Source organism: Salmo salar, chromosome ssa03, assembly GCF_905237065.1.
Source record: "Salmo salar chromosome ssa03, Ssal_v3.1, whole genome shotgun sequence".
Classification (NCBI taxonomy): domain Eukaryota; kingdom Metazoa; phylum Chordata; class Actinopteri; order Salmoniformes; family Salmonidae; genus Salmo; species Salmo salar.
This window is the reverse complement of record NC_059444.1, coordinates 4,605,353-4,626,987: the sequence shown is the minus strand read 5'-3', so window position 1 is coordinate 4,626,987 and position 21,635 is coordinate 4,605,353. Positions and strand designations below refer to the sequence as shown.

General features: G+C 43.5%; 1 protein-coding gene across 3 annotated transcripts in view; it reads right to left on the bottom strand.

The window, feature by feature from the left end:
• Positions 1-21,221, bottom strand: part of ankrd12 (ankyrin repeat domain 12) — a 50,749-nt gene extending 29,528 nt beyond the window's left edge. For all 3 annotated transcript variants that reach the window (XM_045714422.1, XM_045714421.1, XM_045714423.1), the window contains exon 1: positions 21,049-21,221. The gene's annotated coding sequence lies outside the window, so the exon portion shown is untranslated. The remainder of the gene's footprint in view (positions 1-21,048) is intronic.
• Between the last annotated feature and the right edge of the window lie 414 nt (positions 21,222-21,635).

Below are 21,635 nucleotides of genomic sequence, written 5' to 3'. Positions count from 1 at the left end.
TTTTTTTTTTAAATCACAAAACTATTTAGGCAACAGGGATCTTGATCCAGGAGGGGATTGAATGTCTCTGTTGTAACCGTGAAGCTTGATCTGGACACCTAGCTAGCAGGTTAGCAAACCACATGCATAGCTGACATCTAGCCACCTAGCTAGCAGATTGGCAAACCACATGCATAGCTGACATCTAGCCACCTAGCTAGCAGATTGGCAAACCACATGCATAGCTGACATCTAGCCACCTAGCTAGCAGATTGGCAAACCACATGCAAAGCCGACATCTAGCCACTTAGCTAGCAAACCACATGCATAGCCGACACCTAGCTAGCAGATTAGCAAACCACATGCATAGCTGACATCTAGCAAGTTAGCAAACCACATGCAAAGCCGACATCAAGCCACTTAGCTAGCAGATTAGCAGATTAGCAAACCACATGCATAGCTGAATATAGTTTGACATCTTAGATTTCTTATAGTTACACGACCGTTCAAAGGTTTGGGGTCACTTAGAAATGTCCTTATTTTTGAAAGAAAATAACATCAAATTGATCAGAAATACAGTGTAGACATTGTTAATGTTGTAAATGACTATTGAAGCTGGAAACGGCAGATTATTTTATGGAATATCTACATAGGCGTACAGAGGCCCATTATCAGCAACCATCACTCCTGTGTTCCAATGGCACGTTGTGTTAGCTAATCCAAGTTTATCATTTTAAAAAGGCTAATTGATCATTAGAAAACCCTTTTGCAATTATGTTAGCACAGCTGAAAACTGTTGTTCTGAGTATTAAAGAAGCAATAAAACTGTCCTTCTTTAGACTAGTTGAGTATCTGGAGCATCAGCATTCGTGTGTCCGATTACAGGCTCAAAATGGCCAGAAACAACGCTGTGTACTACTCCCTTCACAGAACAGCGCAAACTGGCTCTAACCAGAATAGAAAGAGGAGAGGGAGGCCCCGGTGCACAACTGAGCAAGAGGACAAGTACATTAGTGTGTCTAGTTTGAGAAACAGACACATCACAAGTCCTCAACTGGCAGCGTCACCCGCAAAACACCAGTCTACACATCAACAGTGAGGAGGTGACTCCGGGATGCTGCCCTTCTAGGCAGAGTTCCTCTGTCCAGTATCAACAGTGAGGAGGCGACTCCGGGATGCTGCCCTTCTAGGCAGAGTTCCTCTGTCCAGTATCAACAGTGAGGAGGCGACTCCGGGATGCTGGCCTTCTAGACAGAGTTCCTCTGTCCAGTATCAACAGTGAGGAGGCGACTCCGGGATGCTGCCCTTCTAGGCAGAGTTCCTCTGTCCAGTATCAACAGTGAAGAGGCGACTCCGGGATGCCGGCCTTCTAGGCAGAGTTCCTCTGTCCAGTATCAACAGTGAAGAGGTGACTCCGGGATGCCGGCCTTCTAGGCAGAGTTCCTCTGTCCAGTATCAACAGTGAGGAGGAGACTCCGGGATGCCGGCCTTCTAGGCAGAGTTCCTCTGTCCAGTATCAACAGTGAAGAGGTGACTCCGGGATGCCGGCCTTCTAGGCAGAGTTCCTCTGTCCAGTATCAACAGTGAAGAGGCGACTCCGGGATGCCGGCCTTCTAGGCAGAGTTCCTCTGTCCAGTATCAACAGTGAAGAGGCGACTCTGGGATGCCGCCCTTCTAGACAGAGTTCCTCTGTCCAGTATCAACAGTGAAGAGGCGACTCCAGGATGCTGCCCTTCTAGGCAGAGTTCCTCTGTCCAGTATCAACAGTGAGGAGGCGACTCCGGGATGCTGGCCTTCTAGGCAGAGTTCCTCTGTCCAGTATCAACAGTGAGGATGCGACTCCGGGATGCTGCCCTTCTAGGCAGAGTTCCTCTGTCCAGTATCAACAGTGAGGATGCGACTCCGGGATGCTGGCCTTCTAGGCAGAGTTCCTCAGTCCAGTATCTGTGTTCTTTTGCCCATCTTAATCTTTCCTTTTTATTGGCCAGTCTGAGATATGGCTTTTTCTTTGCAACTCTGCCTAGAAGGTCAGCATCCCGGAGTCGCCTCTTCACTGTTGACGTTATGACTGGGGTTTTTGTGACTACTACGACTTCCCCTTGTAGCCAATTCAATTGCAGAAATTCCAGTAGAGATTATTTGGAAATTCCGTTAGAAATTTGATAACTGATTTAAACACTCAGGTAGATGTTTTCCAAAGACCCCTTTTCTATATGTTAGACCAGAAATCAAAGCCGTTGCTTATGCATCATTTTTGTCTTAATTTATAATAATAATAATAATAATAATAATAATACTCAGCTTTCATTAGACATACTCCTATGAACTTCCCATGTTGGTGCTCATAGGTCCTTGTGACAGACTAGGATTTGAACCCGGGTCTCCTGCATGCTAAAGACTACTAAACCCAGTGAGGTAAAGCCAATACCTCGGGACCCAAATCTCCAAGTTTCAAACAAGATAATTTTCTAAACAAAAATCCTCAGAAAAGGGAGGACCAATCCACAAGAATTATGATTTCAACAGAATTAGACATTTAGATTGTATAGCCCCAAAGCTCTTCAGTTCTAATCCTCTACACAGCGGAGTGACACTAATACGCTGAATGAGACGCTGCATTAGACTAAACAGCATGTCACGTGGGTAAAAATCTGTATGCTGCTGGAAGGGCATGGCGAGCTCTTTTATCCTGCGCTGGCTGTCAGAGTAAAATGGGGTAGGTCTTTGTCACAAACACTCCCCGTCAGACCTCCTGTAGAGTGGTAGGATGGAGGCAAGAGCAAAAGCCTGATTACTGAGAGGATAGAGAAGAGGGAGGAGAGAAGACGAGTGGGGGGGGTGGAGGTTAAAGTGGGGAAGGGAGGAGGGACAACAATGAATGCTGCAGCCTCACACGGACTTAAAAACACAGCGAGAGAGAGAAAAAAACAAGTGCACACACACACACACACACACACACACACACACACACTACTTGAACATGTAGCCAGTAATCCACACATGTAGAGGCAGCACCAGGGAAGAGAGAAGTTACGTCACAAATGCCGCCCTATTTCCTTTACAGAGCTCTATGGGCAATGGTCAAAAGTAGTGCACTGGATATAGAACAAGTTGTCATTTGGGACACCTAACAGGGATCAAACAGACAGGCCGAGGGCCGATGCCAGACAGGGATCAAAACAGACAGGCCGAGGCTAGACAGGCCGAGGGTCGATGACAGACAGGGATCAAAACAGACAGGCCGAGGGCCGATGCCAGACAGGGATCAAAACAGACAGGCCGAGGGCCGATGCCAGACAGGGATCAAAACAGACAGGCCGAGGGCCGATGCCAGACAGGGATCAAACAGACAGGCCGAGGGTCGATGCCAGACAGGGATCAAAACAGACAGGCCGAGGGCCGATGCCAGACAGGGATCAAAACAGACAGGCCGAGGGCCGATGCCAGACAGGGATCAAAACAGACAGGCCGAGGGCCGATGCCAGACAGGGATCAAAACAGACAGGCCGAGGGCCGATGCCAGACAGGGATCAAAACAGACAGGCCGAGGGCCGATGCCAGACAGGGATCAAAACAGACAGGCCGAGGGCCGATGCCAGACAGGGATCAAACAGACAGGCCGAGGGTCGATGCCAGACAGGGATCAAACAGACAGGCCGAGGGTCGATGCCAGACAGGGATCAAACAGACAGGCCGAGGGCAATGCCATATGTATATCTGACCCTGATCACCACAACTACATAATACCGCACCATGTGACAAAGTTAATTAAACCAATGGGGTTCGATGGGGTTGAGGTCAGGGCTCTGCGCAGGCCAGTCAAGTACTTCCACACCGATCTCGACAAACCATTTCTGTATGGACCTCGCTTTGTGCACCTGGGCATTGTCATGCTGACAGGAAAGGGCCTTCCTCAATCTGTTGCCACAAAGTTGGAATCACAGAATAATTTAGAATGTTATTGTATGCTGTAGCGTTAAGATTTCCCCCAACTGGAACTAAGGGACCCAAACCATGAAAAACAGTCCCATACCATTATCCAAACTTTACAGTTGGCACTATGCATTGGGGGCAGGTAGCGGTACCTGGCACCTGCCAAACCCAGATTTGTCCATCGGACTGCCAGATGGTGAAAATGGAATCATCACTCCAGAGAATGTGTTTCCAGAGTCCAAAGGCAGCGAGCCTGACACCACTCCAGCCGACGCTTGGCATTGCGCATGGTGATCTTAGGCTTGTGTGCGGCTGCTCGACCGTGGAAACCCTTTTAACGAAGCTCCTGAAGAACAGTACTTGTGCTGAAGTTGCTTCCAGAGGCAGGTTGGAACTCTGTAGTGAGTGTTGCAACCGAGGACAGACCTTTTTTTCCTCTCTACGCGCTTCAGCGATCCTGTTCTGTGAGCTTGTGTGGACTAGCCGCTGTTGCTCCTAGATGTTTCCATTTCACAATAACAGCACTTACAGTTGACCGGGGGGGTAGCTCTAGGAGGGTAGACATTTTGACTGACTTGTTGGAAAGGTGGCATCCTATGACGGTGCCACGTTGAAAGTCACCGAGCGCTTCAGTAAAAGCCATTCTACTTGTTTGTCTAAGGAGATTGCATGGCTGTGTGCTCGATTTTATACACTTGTCAGCAACGGGTGTAGCTTAAATAACCGAATCCAATCATTTGAAGGGTTGTCCACACACACACACACACACACACACACACACCTCAACATAATTATCTCTCTGAGAACTACGGACAGTTCCAATAACTTCCTGGTATAGTTTCTACTCTGACATACACGGTCAACAGTGGGAGACCTTATGTACAGAGGCGTGTTTCTAAATGATGTCCAAACAATTGAATTGGCAACAGGTGGACTACAATCAATGAGTCCGACACAAAGGATATACTGCTTTGTCAAGACAAGGCCCAAATCCCTGTCATCAGCGTGAAGAAAAGATGGAGGAAAAAGTGTGGGGGGGGTGGTAAATTACAGTATTATTGGCCAACGTGCAGACAACGGAAAACAAACAGGACGATCTACGATTAAGACTATCCTACCAACAGGTCTTTGAAATCTGTAATATCTAATGTTTCACAGAGACGTGGCTGGGCGACGACGCGGATAATATAGAGCTGGCTGGCTTCTCTGTGCATCGGCGGAACTAAGACGAACACAAAGATTGTGTCAAAGATTTTAAACTGAGAATTTGTGTCACTGGCCCAATAATCCTTAACGTCAAAGTAGAATTAGGTTCAGATTTTTAACCTTGTCAGCTTGGGGATTCGATCTAGCAACCTTTCAGTTACTGGCCCAACGCTCTAACCACTAGGCTACCTGCCGCCCCCATGTGGCAGGGCTTGAGAAATATTACGGACAACAAAAGGGAAACTCAACCACGAGCTGCCCGGTGACTAGAGCTTACCAAACGAGCTAAATGCCTTATACGCTCGCTTCGAGGCAAGCAACACTGAAGCATGCATGAGAGCACCAACTGTTCCGGACGACTGTATGATGATGTTCTCTGTAGCCGATGTGAACAGGACCTTAAAAACAGTTCAACATTCACAAACACACAGGGCCAGACGGATTACCAGGACGTGTACTCCGAGCATGCGCTGACCAACTGTCAAGCGTCTTCACTGACATTTTTAACCTCTCCCTGACCGAGTCTAATACCTACATGTTACAAATAGACCACCATAGTCCCTGTGCCCAAGAACACTAAGGTAACCTGCCTAAATGATTACCGCCCCGTAGCACTTACGTCAGTAGCGATGAAGTGCTTTGAAAGGCTGGTCATGGCTCGCATCAACACCATCATGCCAGAAACCCTACACCCACTCCAATACACATACCGCCCCAACAGATCCACAGACCAACGCAATCGCACTCCACACTGCTCTTTCCCACCTGGACAAAAAGGAACACCTGTGTGAGAATGCTGTTCATTGACTACAGCCCATAGTTAAGTACCCTGGGAGTAAACACATCCTTCTGCAACTGGATCCTGGACTTCCTGACAGGCCGCCCCCAGGTGGTAAGAGTAGGCAACAACACATCTGCCACGCTGATCCTCAACACTGGGGCCCCTCAAGGGTGCATGCGTAGTCCCCGCTTGTACTTCCTGTTCACCCACGACTGCATGGCCAGGCACGACTCCATCACCATCATTAAGTTTGCTGACGACACAACAGTGGTAGGCCTGATCACCGACAACGATGCGACAGCCTATAGGGAGGTGGTCAGAGACCTGGCAGTGTGGTGCCAGAACAACAATCTCTCCCTCAACATGATCAAGACAAAGGAGCCGATCGTGGACTACAGGAAAAGGCGGGCCGAACAGGCCCCCATTAACATCGACGGGGCTGTAGTGGGGCGGGTCGAGAGTTTCAAGTTCCTTGGTGTCCACATCGCCAACAAACTAACATGGTCCAATCAGTCGTTAAGAGGGCACAACACCCTTTCCCCCTCAGGAGACTGAAAAGATTTGGCACGGGTCCTCAGATCCTCAAAAGGCTCTACAGCTGCACCATCGAGAGCATCCTGATCGGTTGCATCACCGCCTGGTATGGCAATTGCTCGGCAGAGGGTAGTGCGTACGGCCCAGTACATTACTGGGGCCAAGCTTCCTGCCATCCAGGACCTATATACTATCCGGTGTCAGAGGAAGGCCCTAAAAATTGTCAGAGACTCCAGTCACCCAAGTCATAGACTGTTCTCTCTACTACCGCACGACAAGCGGTACCGATGCACCAAGTCTAGGTCCAAGAGGCTCCTTAACAGCTTCTACCCCTAAGCCATAAGACTGCTGAACAATTAATCAAATGACCACCGGACTTGTTTTTACACTGCTGCTTCTCGCTGTTTATTATCTATGGATAGTCACTTTACCCTACCTACATGTACAAATTACCTCCACTAACCTGTACTCCCTGCACATCAACTCGGTACCAGTACCCCCCTGTATATAACCTCGTTATTGTGTTACTTTTACTGAAAAGATTATCGTAACTCTTATTGAACTGCACTGTTGGTTAAGGGCTTGTCAGTAAGCATTTCACGGTAAGGTATTCAACTTGTTGTATTCAGTGCAGGTGACTAATAAAAAAAGTCTGAATTGATACTGCTCACACACACACACACACACACAGAGAGAGAGAGAACAGAGCGAGAGCGAGAAACACAGACCTAGAGAGAAAAAGTAACGGCGATGAAGGGAGAGAGCCATGAGAGATAAGAGTGTTAAACAAAACCAAGACTAACATATTCTGCTGTTGGCTAGACTAACATACTGCTGTGTAATCTGTAGCCCCCCCCCACATCGCTCTCTGAACACACATTGGAAGCCTCACAGTTAGTCAGATGGGGGAGCTGAAGCCAACTGCAGGGCAGATAGGAAGTGTCTGTACTAACACTTTCGGTTTCACAACCTCATTCACACCCTGCTGCATTGAGCCAAGCACGCGCACCATCTCTCTCTCTGTGTGTGTGTGTGTGTGTGTGTGTGTGGACCTGAAGGCCTCACAAGGATAGTAAAACAAGGAAAGGACATTTCTCCCCACAAGAAAAAAAAAGTAATTTTAAGTTTAAAATGAAAGGTTAGGGGGGGGAATATGATTTTGAATAGGAATGAATTGTTTGGTGCCCACAAGGATAGTAAAACAATGTGTGTGTGTGTGTGTGTGTGTGTCAAAAGGTGGCCGGCCCAACAACTGCTGGAGATCAGACAATTCCTCTCGTTCAGTTGTGTTGAATCGTTGGTGATTTTGTCTCTCAGTTCATTTGGAGTAAGACGTCCGTGTTCGTCGACTAGTTCGGCGCTCCGAGTAGTGTGTGAAGTAGGCCATACAAACTGTCTGCTATTCAGCATCTTAGTTCATACTAACGGTTGTTGTTGTTGTACAAATGTGCATAATAGCTGTCTTTATAAAAAGGCTTAGATTAGAATATGGAGGACACATACATGGCCGTCAAAAGGTATAAAATAGGCATTAGGCTAACTGACCTGTGTAGGTGAAACAGTAAAAACAGAAAACGGATAGGGGGGAGGGGGGGGCTTTCCCCTAAAGAGAAAATACATGGTGTTCAAAAACTTTTTTTTTTTTAAAGAAGAAGAAGATGTAGGTTTGTGTTGTCTGTGAATCAGTATGAGTAGTAGTTTCTTGTCCTGCGTGCCTAGTAGTAACAACACAAGTACATATCACAGGAAATGACTGCTTGGTGTGTTGTCAACACAGTGAGACAAACAGCATTACTATACTACTCTGAGCTGCTTACAATGACATCATGAAGTAATAAAATGAGTCCAAATGACAGGAATGTGGTCTGAAGAAAATAATTTTTTTTTTTTTTTAAAGTTGGCCCGGGAGTTTCACATAGAAATATATCATGTAGAACAGATGATTGTTCTGAAGGTTCAGAGAAATATATAATGTAGAACAGATGATTCTTCTTGCATGTTTGGAGGCTTGTTCAGAAAAACAACTAAGCCTTGCATAGTCAGAAATACACGATGTAACCTTGACGGTTCAGATAGAAATACATGATGTATATTGAGGAACACACACGATTCTTCGTAGCCAACTGTATACGTAACGGAGATCATTTAGAGTCACGCTTTCACGGTGAGGTAAAAAACCAACGTCACCCTCGGCCTTAAAAAAAAGAGAACTCCCACTCGATCTAGAAAATGATAAAAGACGTCGGTTTCCTCAAAAAGCGAGAAGTCTGTGGTACGAAGGCAACCAGGTAGGCCTTTTACATCGGTGTACAGTACGTACGGAGTGTTCTGTACATACCTGAACTAAATACAAGCCAGGCTATGGGACACTGAGGAGTGGGATCTAGACTTAACATTTATTCAGTCAGTGATTTTAGGTCGCAAAAATTATTTCTGTGGCATCAAGTAATATACATTTATTTTAAAAATCATATAAAAGTCATTCACAGCGGTTTATTTTTTTTAAAGTGTAATGACTAATGAGATGGTATTCAAGAAATACATTTCATCTTTTCATGCAATTGAAGAAATATATATATTTTTTTATGTGCAAACTAATCCAGTCCAGTCATGCATAATGGGTAGACAATTATGATATTGTTATATTTTACTGTTAAAATAAGAGCTCAAGAATTAGTGTTGTTTTTTTTCTCTCCCCAAAAGAGATGAATTTGCCTGCATCTTTATATGCACTAATATCATTAGGCTAATATATTTGGGGCTAATATATACCTGAGTAAGTGGAAACTCAAAACACAGCTAGATCACCAACTGTAAATATAATACCCACTGTTAGTAGCCATTTATTAAAAACAGTCAAACGTAAGCCTGCTGTCCAATGAGACCTCTGCAAACGGAACGGCCAATGTGAATAATCATTTTGTGTGCCAAGTATCTCAATGCCATATCAAATATTACATTTTAGTCATTTAGCAGACGCTCTTATCCAGAGCGACTTACAGTAGTGAATGCATACATTTCATGCATTTTTTTTTTGTACTGGCCCCCCGTGGGAATTGAACCCACAACCCTGGCGTTGCACACACCATGCTCTACCAACTGAGCCACAGGGAAGGCCAAATATCTTGGTTGTAAAATAGCTGCTATTGACAGTTGAAAAATACACATTATACCTACAGAAAGCTGAGAACCTCCCCACAACACGATAGCTGGGTTTTTGCCAACAATTGGATTTTAAAATGTTATAGGACCATGTAGAATGTGCAGCTCACAACAATGCAAACCCAATTGAAATTTACTCGCACAGCCAAGTCAAAGTGTTGCAAAATGCGACTGAATGGTTACAGTCTTGAGCCTGAGTGTGGGGGGGAGGGGTCATGAACGTAGGATGTGGGCGTAATAAGGTTTTAAATACAGTAGCAGAGACGGTGAAAATAGCTGAAACCAGTTCAAATGGGAAGCTGAGAAACATCTCTCCCACGGGAAGGAAAGGCCTCAGACGAATTGCGCTGGGAGGGGACAATTGGCAGGAAGAACACAGTACAAAAAGGACACATTGCTATGCCTAGTTATTTTTAAATCGAGTCGCAGAATGATTTTCAAATTGGTAGGGCTATACTTCTTCTCCATAAAAATACTCAAATAGTTATATTAGCATATAGCTTTTAAAAACAGTTACACAACGGGTGGGTCTAATCCTGGATGCTGATTGGTTAAAAACCGCATTCCAGCCGGTGTCTATTCCACAAGTTACCACCGGGCTAAATCTATGACGTTAAAAATGCCTATTTACTCAGTTCCATCTGCACATGAATCATCTCACATGAATCATCTCACATGAATCATCTCACATGAATCATCTCACATGAATCATCTCACATGAAATCATCTCACATGAAATCATCTCACATGAATCGGAAGAAAAGCACGTCGTCGCCGTGTTTGGCAGTTCTTCAGTTTCAAGCTGAATGATCAAGGTGAGCCTGTAGAGTCACTTGGAGAATATGGAAACAGATTACTAAGGCAAAGGATGGCCAGACAACAAATCTCAGTCAACATTTACTAGTCTATTATCCTGAGGAGTTTGCTACTCTGGGAAAGAAAAGGTGGACACGCTGCTGTTCCTCGCCAGAAAGCTTTAGGTAGGCCTAAGACATGGTACCAAACAACTAAACCTACCACTCAAGTGGTGCTAGACTCGTAGTGGACTGGACCCTACCATTCAAGTGGTGCTAGACTCGTGGTAGTGGACTGGACCCTACCATTTAAGTGGTGCTAGACTCGTAGTGGACTGGACCCTACCATTCAAGTGGTGCTAGACTCGTGGTAGTGGACTGGACCCTACCATTTAAGTGGTGCTAGACTCGTGGTAGTGGACTGGACCCTACCATTTAAGTGGTGCTAGACTTGTAGTGGACTGGACCCTACCATTTAAGTGGTGTTAGACTCGTGGTAGTGGACGACTCTAGTGATCCATCAATGTATGCACTTACTTGACAAAACCAACAATTTAGTCAAGTGTTTACATTAGGTAGGTTTTTACATTGAGATCAAACAACCAATAGATGCCTTCGTACATAAACAGATAAGGGGGGGGGTGGGCCCTGAGTAGGTGATCATCATGTTTATGTCTCCTTTCCCACAGGAACGGACAACATCAAACTACCAATGGATGTATGCCTATTAGGGTTGGCCCCATTTAGTCAACTGGTCGATTCCTTGGTGGACAAAGATATTTTTAAAATCGAGCAGAAGCAAATATATATTTTAAAAAACAAAATGTATGGCACACGATGACACCAGTCTGACTGAGGCCTGTCTGAATGTACGGCACACGATGACACCAGTCTGACTGAGGCCTGTCTGAATGTACGGCACACGATGACACCAGTCTGACTGAGGCCTGTCTGAATGACGCGTGACACCAGTCTGACTGAGGCCTGTCTGAATGTACGGCACGATGACACCAGTCTGACTGAGGCCTGTCTGAATGTACGGCACACGATGACACCAGTCTGACTGAGGCCTGTCTGAATGTACGGCACACGATGACACCAGTCTGACTGAGGCCTGTCTGAATGTACGGCACACGATGACACCAGTCTGACTGAGGCCTGTCTGAATGTACGGCACACGATGACACCAGTCTGACTGAGGCCTGTCTGAATGTACGGCACACGATGACACCAGTCTGACTGAGGCCTGTCTGAATGGCAAACTTGTATCAGCAGTAGTATTTCTGTTAATCCATTCAATATAGTTATATTACCGTCTTAACGTTGTCGTTGTAAGAGTGGACATGTTTGCAGAGCGCACAACCTAGACAACACAAAAAGTTTGGGTTTATTTTAATTGACAAATTATTGACAAATTATTCATTATTTTGTTTGGAGCGCTCCTGTCAAATCTTTGAGTAAGAAACACACACCTGATTACACAGAAGTAGACCTAGTCTATCTGGCCTGCGTGCAAATGTAGGCCTATAAAATGTGTCCCTTTGGGGGATATGATACCATTTCTGATGGTCTTAAAAACTCACCATTAAAAATGTGGAGCTTCTCAAAGTAATATTTCCTTCACCTCAAAACAGCAAGTAAACAAAATTCTGTTTCTGCATCCTTTGAGAATGACAATCGTTAATCAACGTAGCCTATAGGAAAAAAATCTTCCCAGCTCTCTCCCTTTCGATGACCACTGAGCACAAAGGGGGGGAGTCTAACTTGCAACAATGTATTGAATATTCTGGGGCCTCAGAGTTTCCTGAGCCAGTGACAGACACAGCTGTAGACTATTTGAGCAAGTGATAAGAAGTAAATCAGGAAACTCTGAGGCCCCAGAATATTCAATACATTGTTGCAAGTTTGCTAACATGAGCTTTGGGCTAGACCAAGTTGATACAATGTTGCAAGTTAGTTGCAGACAGGCCATGAGTAGCAAATGTGATTTATAGGATCTTATATATATATATATAAATAAATAATAAATATATATATATTCTACCTGCAGTCTGCAATGTTTTTATTTGTTTGTTTATGTAGGCTATTTCTTACATAGTTGGCAATAGAAGTTACTTATAGATTTGTAGAATTTTCCTTTAGATATAGTGTTGATTAACCACATAACATATATATTTTGAGATATGAAGACCTTTACTATAAATGAAATGAAACTGTTCCAGTAAAATGTGCATATGGAAATCATAAGTGGTACACAGATCAGTAGAAATGTTAGTGTAACTTGGCCCTCCAAATGGAAAAGGTTTCCGACCTCCGGTGAAGCCAGTTACCGGCAACTTCAGGAGCTTAAAGGCAGAATCTGAAGGTGGCAGAAGCTTCATTGTTGTCTGGTGAGGACCTGCCTTACAACAGGCCTACAAGGCCTCAGTCCAGCCTCTCTCAGCCTATTGCGGACAGTCTGAGCACTGACGGAGGGATTGTGCGTTCCTGGTGTAACTCGGAGCTTAAAGGCAGAATCTGAAGGCCGGCAGCGGGAGGGTTGGGAACAAGTTTCTTTCTGGTTAGGCTATATTTATCTCTGACCAATTGATTGGTCAAAAGAACAGACGACTCTGTCAACTAAGATTTTTGTTGTTGTTGACGGGACATCCCTAATGTCTATGTAAACAGTTAAAAAGGTTGTGAAGATAATGGTGTGTAAAAACGATGGTGGAAGACCCCGTACGGAGTGGAAACTGAAACGCTTAAAACCACGATCGCTTTGTTCCTGTCGCCATTTCCACAGCTGAGTGAGGGTTGAAATCTGGTGTATAAGGTAAAATGTGCCATTTAAAATAATAATGTTTCCTTTTATCCAAAGCACCATGCTGTACCAACTAAGCTACAGAGGAGTTTAGTCTATGAATCGTTTCCTTATAAGGCCTTGAATAGAAGGGAATAGAAGGGCTACAGGTGGATTCAAATATATTATATATTATATATATAATTATATTTTAAATGTAACCTTTATTTAACTAGGCAAGTCGGTTAAGAACAAATTCTTATTTACAATGACTGCCTACCCCGGGTCAAACCCTAACGACGCTGAGCCAATAGTACGCCACCCTATGGGACTCCCAATCACAGCCGGTTGCGCTACAGCCTGGAATTGAACCAGGTTGTCTGTAGTGATGCCTTTTAGAATGCTGCGCCACTCTTGAGCCCACGTCAGGTAGAATCATAACGTTCTACTTAATATTCGTGACCTCCCTCCAACATGTGAACACGTTTCTATGTTCTGTAGTAAAAAAATAAAAAATAAAAGAAGAGAAGAGAAGTGTTTAATGACATCATCAGTGTGCGTCGTGTGATTTTAACTATTCATGAGTAGGCATTGTCTACTAATTGGTTGATGAGGTCATTGGAAACACTCATCTTCTGTCATTTTCTTTTAACATAAAAACATGCCATTTCACATGTGTTAATGTTGGGGGAGGTGCTGAGATGAATATGAAGTAGAACATTTTAGAAATGCCCCTTTAAAAAAAAAAATCCGTTTTACTGATATTGGAGGCATTAATACTAAATTACTAAGAAATGAATCCAAATAAGGCAAAACAGGGCATTATACTCATTGTGAGAGTCCAAGATGAATTGCAAGTAATTGCCATTGCTTATTGGTTGTTACTGAAACCAACGTAAATTTAGATTAACAGATTTTAAAAAAAAATCTATTTCTAGTTAGTTTTCTGTTGTTGCACGAACTGCGTCTCAATTCACCACATCTGAAAATATCACCGTTCTGCATGTGCAGTGAAAGGTGGCTGAGCTTGAGTGGCGTTTACCAGACAATGAGACACCAAACAATTTTAAAAAAATAAAATAAAAAAATAATTGGTCTTCTCGTGAAAAGGAGCAAAGCACCCGAATGGTTTAGCCTACAAAAGATGACTCTCATGAACACGATGTTGTTCTTCGTTTTGCTCTACGACCCTCACAAAGCACCACAGGACTTGTCTGAAGGCATTGAAGCGTCTTCTGCCAACTTCTGTCTGTAGCATCCAAACAGTTAAGGCTACGGGCTAAAATTACCTATCTGTGGAAAAGTGAGCGTCTCACAAACACATATAGTACCAGTCTAAAGTTTGGACACGCCTACTCATTCGAGGGTTTTAATTTAGTTTTACTATTTTCTACATTGTAGAATAATAGCGAAGACATCAAAACTATGAAATAACACATATTGAATGATGTAGTAACCAAAAAAAGTACTTAAAAATATACATTTTCTATTTGAGATTCTTCAAAAGTAGCCACCCTTTGCCTTGATGACAGCTTTGCACACTCAGCATTCTCTCAACCAGCTTCATGAGAAATCATTTTCCAACAGTCTTGAAGGAGTTCCCACATATGCTGAGCACTTGTTGGCTGCTTTTCCTTTTTTGGTTAGTACAGGATTTCCTGTTTTATTTAATAGTTGATGTCTTCAATGTTATTCTACAATGTAGAAAATATACTGCTCAAAAAAATAAAGGGAACACTAAAATAACACATCCTAGATCTGAATGAATGAAATAATCTTATTAAATACTTTTTTCTTTACATAGTTGAATGTGCTGACAACAAAAATCACACAAAAATAAATCAATGGAAATCCAATTTATCAACCCATGGAGGTCTGGATTTGGAGTCACACTCAAAATTAAAGTGGAAAACCACAATACAGGCTGATCCAACTTTGATGTAATGTCCTTAAAACAAGTCAAAAGGAGGCTCAGTAGTGTGTGTGGCCTCCACGTGCCTGTATGACCTCCATACAATGCCTGGGCATGCTCCTGATGAGGTGGCGGATGGTCTCTTGAGGGATCTCCTCCCAGACCTAGACTAAAGCATCCGCCAACTCCTGGACAGTCTGTGGTGCAACGTGGCGTTGATGGATGGAGCGAGACATGATGTCCCAGATGTGCTCAATTGGATTCAGGTCTGGGGAACGGGCGGGCCAGTCCATAGCATCAATGCCTTCCTCTTGCAGGAACTGCTGACACACTCCAGCCACATGAGGTCTAGCATTGTCTTGCATTAGGAGGAACCCAGGGCCAACCGCACCAGCATATGGTCTCACAAGGGGTCTGAGGATCTCATCTCGGTACCTAATGGCAGTCAGGCTACCTCTGGTGAGCACATGGAGGGCTGTGCGGCCCCCCAAAGAAATGCCACCCCACACCATGACTGACCCACCGCCAAACCGGTTATGCTGGAGGATGTTGCAGGCAGCAGAACGTTCTCCACGGCGTCTCCAGACTCTGTCACGTGTGCTCAGTGTGAACCTGCTTTCATCTGTGAAGAGCACAGGGCGCCAGTGGCGAATTTGCCAATCTTGGTGTTCTCTGGCAAATGCCAAATGCCCTGCACGGTTGGGCTGTAAGCACACCTGTGGACATCGGGCCCTCATACCACCCACATGGAGTCTGTTTCTGACCGTTTGAGCAGACACATGCACATTTGTGGCCTGCTGGAGGTCATTTTGCAGGGCTCTGGCAGTGCTCCTCCTGCTCCTCCAAACACAAAGGCGGAGGTAGCGGTCCTGCTGCTGGGTTGTTGCTCTCCTACGGCCTCCTCCACGTCTCCTGATGTACTGGCCTGTCTCCTGGTAGCGCCTCCATGCTCTGGACACTACGCTGACAGACATAGCAAACAATGCGAGCTGTGGCAAGAAGGATGTGCCATCCTGGATGAGCTGCACTACCTGAGCCACTTGTGTGGGTTGTAGACTCCGTCTCATGCTACCACTAGAGTGAAAGCACCGCCAGCATTCAAAAGTGACCAAAACATCAGCCAGGAAGCATAGGAACTGAGAAGTGGTCTGTGGTCACCACCTGCAGAACCACTCCTTTATTGGGGGTGTCTTGCTAATTGCCTATAATTTCCACCTGCTGTCTATTCCATTTGCACAACAGCATGTGAAATGTATTGTCAATCAGTGTTGCTTCCTAAGTGGACAGTTTGATTTCACAGAAGTGTGATTGACTTGGAGTTTCATTGTGTTGTTTAAGTGTTCCCTTTATTTTTTTGAGCAGTGTAGTATAAAAAATAAAAATAAAAATAAAAACTTGGATGAGTAGGTATCCAAACATTTGACTGGTACTGTATATGTAGGTTGTTTTGCTCTAGGACACCCACAAGCCTTACAAGACTCGTCTGCAGGTCCCCGGTAAATAAAAAAAGAAGTATACAGTGCATTCGGAAAGTATTCAGACCACTTGACTTTTTCCACAATTTGTTACGTTACGGCCTTATTCTAAAATTGATGGGGGGGGGAAATCCTCAATCTACACACAACAATTCGTCAAAAATTAAAAAACAGAAATATATTATTTTTGAAATTGAGCTCAGGTGCATCCTGTTTCGATTGATCATCCTTCAGATGTTTCTACAACTTGATTGGAGTCCACCTGTGGTAAATTCAATTGATTGGACATGACTTGGAAAGACACACACACACACACACACACACACACACACACACACACACACACACACACACACACACACACACACACACACACACAAACACACAAACACACAAACACACAAACACACAAACACACAAACCATGAGGTAGAAGCAATTGTCGATAGAGCTCCGAGAAAGGATTGTGTCGAAGCACAGATCTGGGAAGGGTACTAAAACATTTCTGCAGCATTGAAGATCCCCAAGAACACAGTGGCCTCCATCATTCTTAAAAATGGAAGAAGTTTGGAACCAACCAAGAGACTCTTAGAACTGGCCGCTCTGGCACACTGAGCAATCGGGGGAGAAGGGCCATGGTCAGGGAGGTGACTAAGAACCCAATGGTCACTCTGTCAGAGCTCCAGAGTTCCTCTGTGGAGATGGGAGAACCTTCCAGAAGGACAACCATCTCTGCAGCACTCCACCAATCAGGCCTTTATGGTAGAGTGGCCAGCTGGAAGCCACTTCAGTAAAAGGCACCTGCAGGACTCTCAGACTATGAGAAACAAGATTCTCTGGTCTGATGAAACCAAGATTGAACTCTTTGGCCTGAATGAATCCCTACAGCGAAGCATGGCAGTGGCAGCATCATGCTGTAAGGATGTTTTTCAGCGGCAGGGACTGGGAGACTAGTCAGGATCGAGGGAAAGATGAACTGAGCAAAGTACAGAGAGATCCTTGATGAAAAGCGTTCTGGAACAGGTTAGGACATCAGACTGGGGTAAAGGTTCACCTTCCAACAGGACAACGACCTGACAACAATTTCTTTAAAAAAAATGTTTTTGCTTTGTCATTATGGGGTATCGTGTGTAGATTGAGGGGGAAAAAAACAATTTCATCCATTTTAGAATAAGGCTGTAACGTAACAAAATGTGGAAAAAGTCAAGGGGTCTGAATACTTTCAGAACACACTGTGTTGACAGTCATTAAAATCAACAAGTAGTTTTGAATGCTGAACAACAAATGAATTAGTGGGTGATGATGATTTCAGATAAAAAGTGAGGGGAGAAAAAGGAAAACACTGCCCCCCCCCCCCTTATCGATAGTAGGTGGTAGAAGCCTAGTTTCCCTTCTGGCTCAGCTCAGGTGCCTACAAAAGACATCATTTACAAACAAAAACACACAGAGAAAGGTCAGCTCAGACAGATCCAGATCAGAGAGGCCCAGCCCATAAGCAGATTTTAATTTAGAATGGATAATGAATGTGTTACTGCCACAAATGTTAACGCATCGAGTCGTTCCTCTAATCAAACCGAATTGTTTCAAACAAAAAAAAACGTTATCATTCCTGTATCTTGATACGCATCGAATCGTCTTGAAAGGGAAAGATGCACATCCCTACTAGATATGTACATAACGGCAGGGTAAAGTGACTAGGCATCAGGATAGATAATCATAAGAGAACAGAGTAGCAACCGCATACGAGAGCGTGCGGGCGTGTTGTGTCGGTATGAGTGTGTATGTGAATTAGGGCCGGGACGATACCAGTATCGCACTATTTGTTTGTATCGTGACAGGGAAACAAAAACAATAAAGGGGATTTAACTTCTTAAGGAAAACAGCACTCATGTTGGAAACAAATGTCATTATGATGTCATCCAGAGTCACATGGATTCATTTCCCATGCACACAATATTTTACATACAGGAACAGAGTGCAATCTGCCTCGTGTTATCATTTTGGGGGGGGGGGGAATATTGCGATACTGGTATCATACCAGCCCTAAATGTGTGTGGATTTTGTGTGAGTGTCATGCATACAAAAATGTGATTATTGTGGATAGTGAGATTAGGAGCGGCAGGAAGCCTAGTGGTTAGAGCTTTTGGCCAGTAACCGAATGGTTGCTAGATCGAAATACCGAGCTGACAAGGTCAAAATCTGTCGTTCTGCCCCTGAACAAGGCAGTTAACCCACTGTTCCTAGGCTGTCATTGTAAATAAGAATGTGTGCTTAACTGACTTGCCTAGTTAAATAAAGATTACATTTAAAAAATAAAATAAGTTTGATTAAAACTTTGACATGCTTTGGAAGAAGACAGATTTCCCTAATAATCCTGTTTTCATGGACATATTTGAGATCAGGCTACCTGACAGCACCGATAAATGCAGAAAATCACCAATCAAAACAAACATTCTAGCAAATCAAAACATGTTATTTTTGGGAAGCATATTTGATTCTGAGTTTGGACATATAAAGTACATGTGAAAACTACTTTTAAAAGAAGCATATATTCAGCTGTTCCAAGTACAACTCACTTGCAAAGAGGGAAGCTTGCTTGGCTGGTGCATGGGCAAATCAAACGCACCGCTGGAATGGCCGATTAAGGTATTTACATGTCCTAATAATTTGAAAGATTGCTCAGAAAACCAGGTGTTTTTTAAATCGGCATATGCTTACTTCCGATTATGACTTTACGCCGATTTAAGATAAGCAGAGTACGGTGTTTACATGACTATTGCATAAACTGCCATAATAAGTTCAATATGTAAAATGTACTCGTGATAATGTACTTGTGATAGTGAGTTTTAAGTACTTGGTACTACAGTAACACAAATGAGGAACATAATGTGACTACAAAATACAATTTAAATGTAGTGATGACCACCAAGTTAGACAGACATTCAAACCAGAATTCTGTCATCGAGCTAAATAACAATTGAGGGTGGTATCAAAGGCCCATTTTTAAAGTATATAGGGAAATATATAGGACTAGTATTTTAGGGGGGGGTTGTTTTCAACATGTTAGGTGTTTAAGACAAACCCTAGGGTTAGTCACTATGCATTCTGTAATTAACTTCTTTATTACACACACATTACTATGCTTTGATTATTTAGGGTTGAAGGCGTATAGCTATATTTTGTAGTAGGAAAAAGGTGAAGCTATTTAGATAAACGGAGCCCTACTTGCAACTAAATTCCTAGATTCAGTGTCATCATCATTGCTCACTGAAGACAATAGCGGGATATCAATTTCAACCTGTATTGCACTGATATTAGGCTATAAAAAAATACTGCAACAGCATGCGAGGGTAAAAATGACATCACCCTTGATTTGATATTTCATCACACTTCATGGAGCCAGTTCATTCTGCAACCATTGTGGCTGTAACAATGTACAATGTATTTATTCTGTCATTGTCATGAACGAGAGATGTTAAGTAATATTCAGCTATACATCTGCACGGGTGGCTTGGTTTTGTATAGGATCTGAGGGAGTACATATGTTTTGATACGTCCTTTAGACAAAAGGTTTCCACGGTCACACCAGACAGACAGACAGCGGTTCAACCAACACACCCCCAAATGCTTGGCTTGGTACCTTGGGCTGTACTGTTGTCAGATTTACAAATAGCAAATAATTATCATTGTTATTATTATTATTATTATGTGCGTTTTACACATCCAATGTGGCAAATATTGGACGTTTTAAATGTATATGGACATAAATGACGCGAATACAGTTAGCTTGCTAGCTAGCTAGGGTTAACGTAGATAGTTTTCAGAGAATAGCATGCTTACGTTACGTTCAGCGCTGAAATCCTTGTAATGAGGGCTACAGTAGTTAGCTAACGTTAGCTATTCCTTCTGAGGTGGCGAACCAGCTACGTTGCACAATGTGGCGAGTTTGCTACATGGCGAACGTCTGGTCATTTTACTGTGCAACATGGTCTGTTGCGAAAAGGAGTTAGATATTATTTTGTATCGTTCAATGTGTAGTTACATGGAAAACAAAACCATCCCGTGTAGACAAAAGCCCGCTGAGGCGAATGCCCTATCACCGTTTCCCCCCCTCCCCTGTGCTAGCAAGCTTGCAACGAACAGGCTAGCTGAAGCTAACTAGTTAGCCAGTTGTCAACCAGCTTTTGCCCTCGACACATAGCCACGCACGCTACAATTCTTCATATTCTTGACGTAAAAGCAACTTTACCAACATAAGTAAAACACCTGTTACCAAATGCGTATATAAAAAGTACGTGACATACAACTCCAAAAACACGTTGTGGAATAGCTAATATTAAATTTCCCGAAAACAGCTACGTCAAAGTTGGTTAGCATGCTAGCTAGCTCTCCAACTAGCCAGAAGACTGAGTTTTTTATTTTATTTTTTTACCTATGATCATAGGCAATCAAATCTAAATAAATAAATATAAACAATAACTTTCTGCTTACCTTATCAATAGCGTTCAGGTTCTGCCTGTTCATTCGTTTTTCAGATCTACGTATCTGTAAAACAGTAAATTTCCCCACCAAAAAAATATAATATTGAACATTAACAGTAGCTATGCCTACGGCTGTATGACGTCCCGTTCCAGTTTTATCGTTGGGTTTGAAAACATCCTTCGTCTTCAAGAAGAAGAAGAAGAAGAACCTCCCCCCCACGTCGATCCCATTGGCCGAGAAAAGTCATGTGATCACATAAATCCTGTCTATCTTTAAATCTATATATATATATATATAAATAAAAAGAGAGTCTACTGTATGCTGGATAATAGGTATGTCAAGCTATTTACCACATTTTAAACATTTCCCGGAATAAAAATAATCTTCGTTAGGGTAGTATGTAGATTTAAAGTCGTGTTTTAATTGCGTGTATAGATACCGAAAAAGTGAGTATTTTGTAAGTCAACTTTTGGGCTGCATTTAGGAGAGAGAGAGAGAGAGAGAGAGAGAGAGAGGGTGGGTGGGTGGGTGACGCTGGGGACTTGACGTCATCTTTTTCCGCTTCACTCTGCGGATTGGGAATATTTTTCGAACAT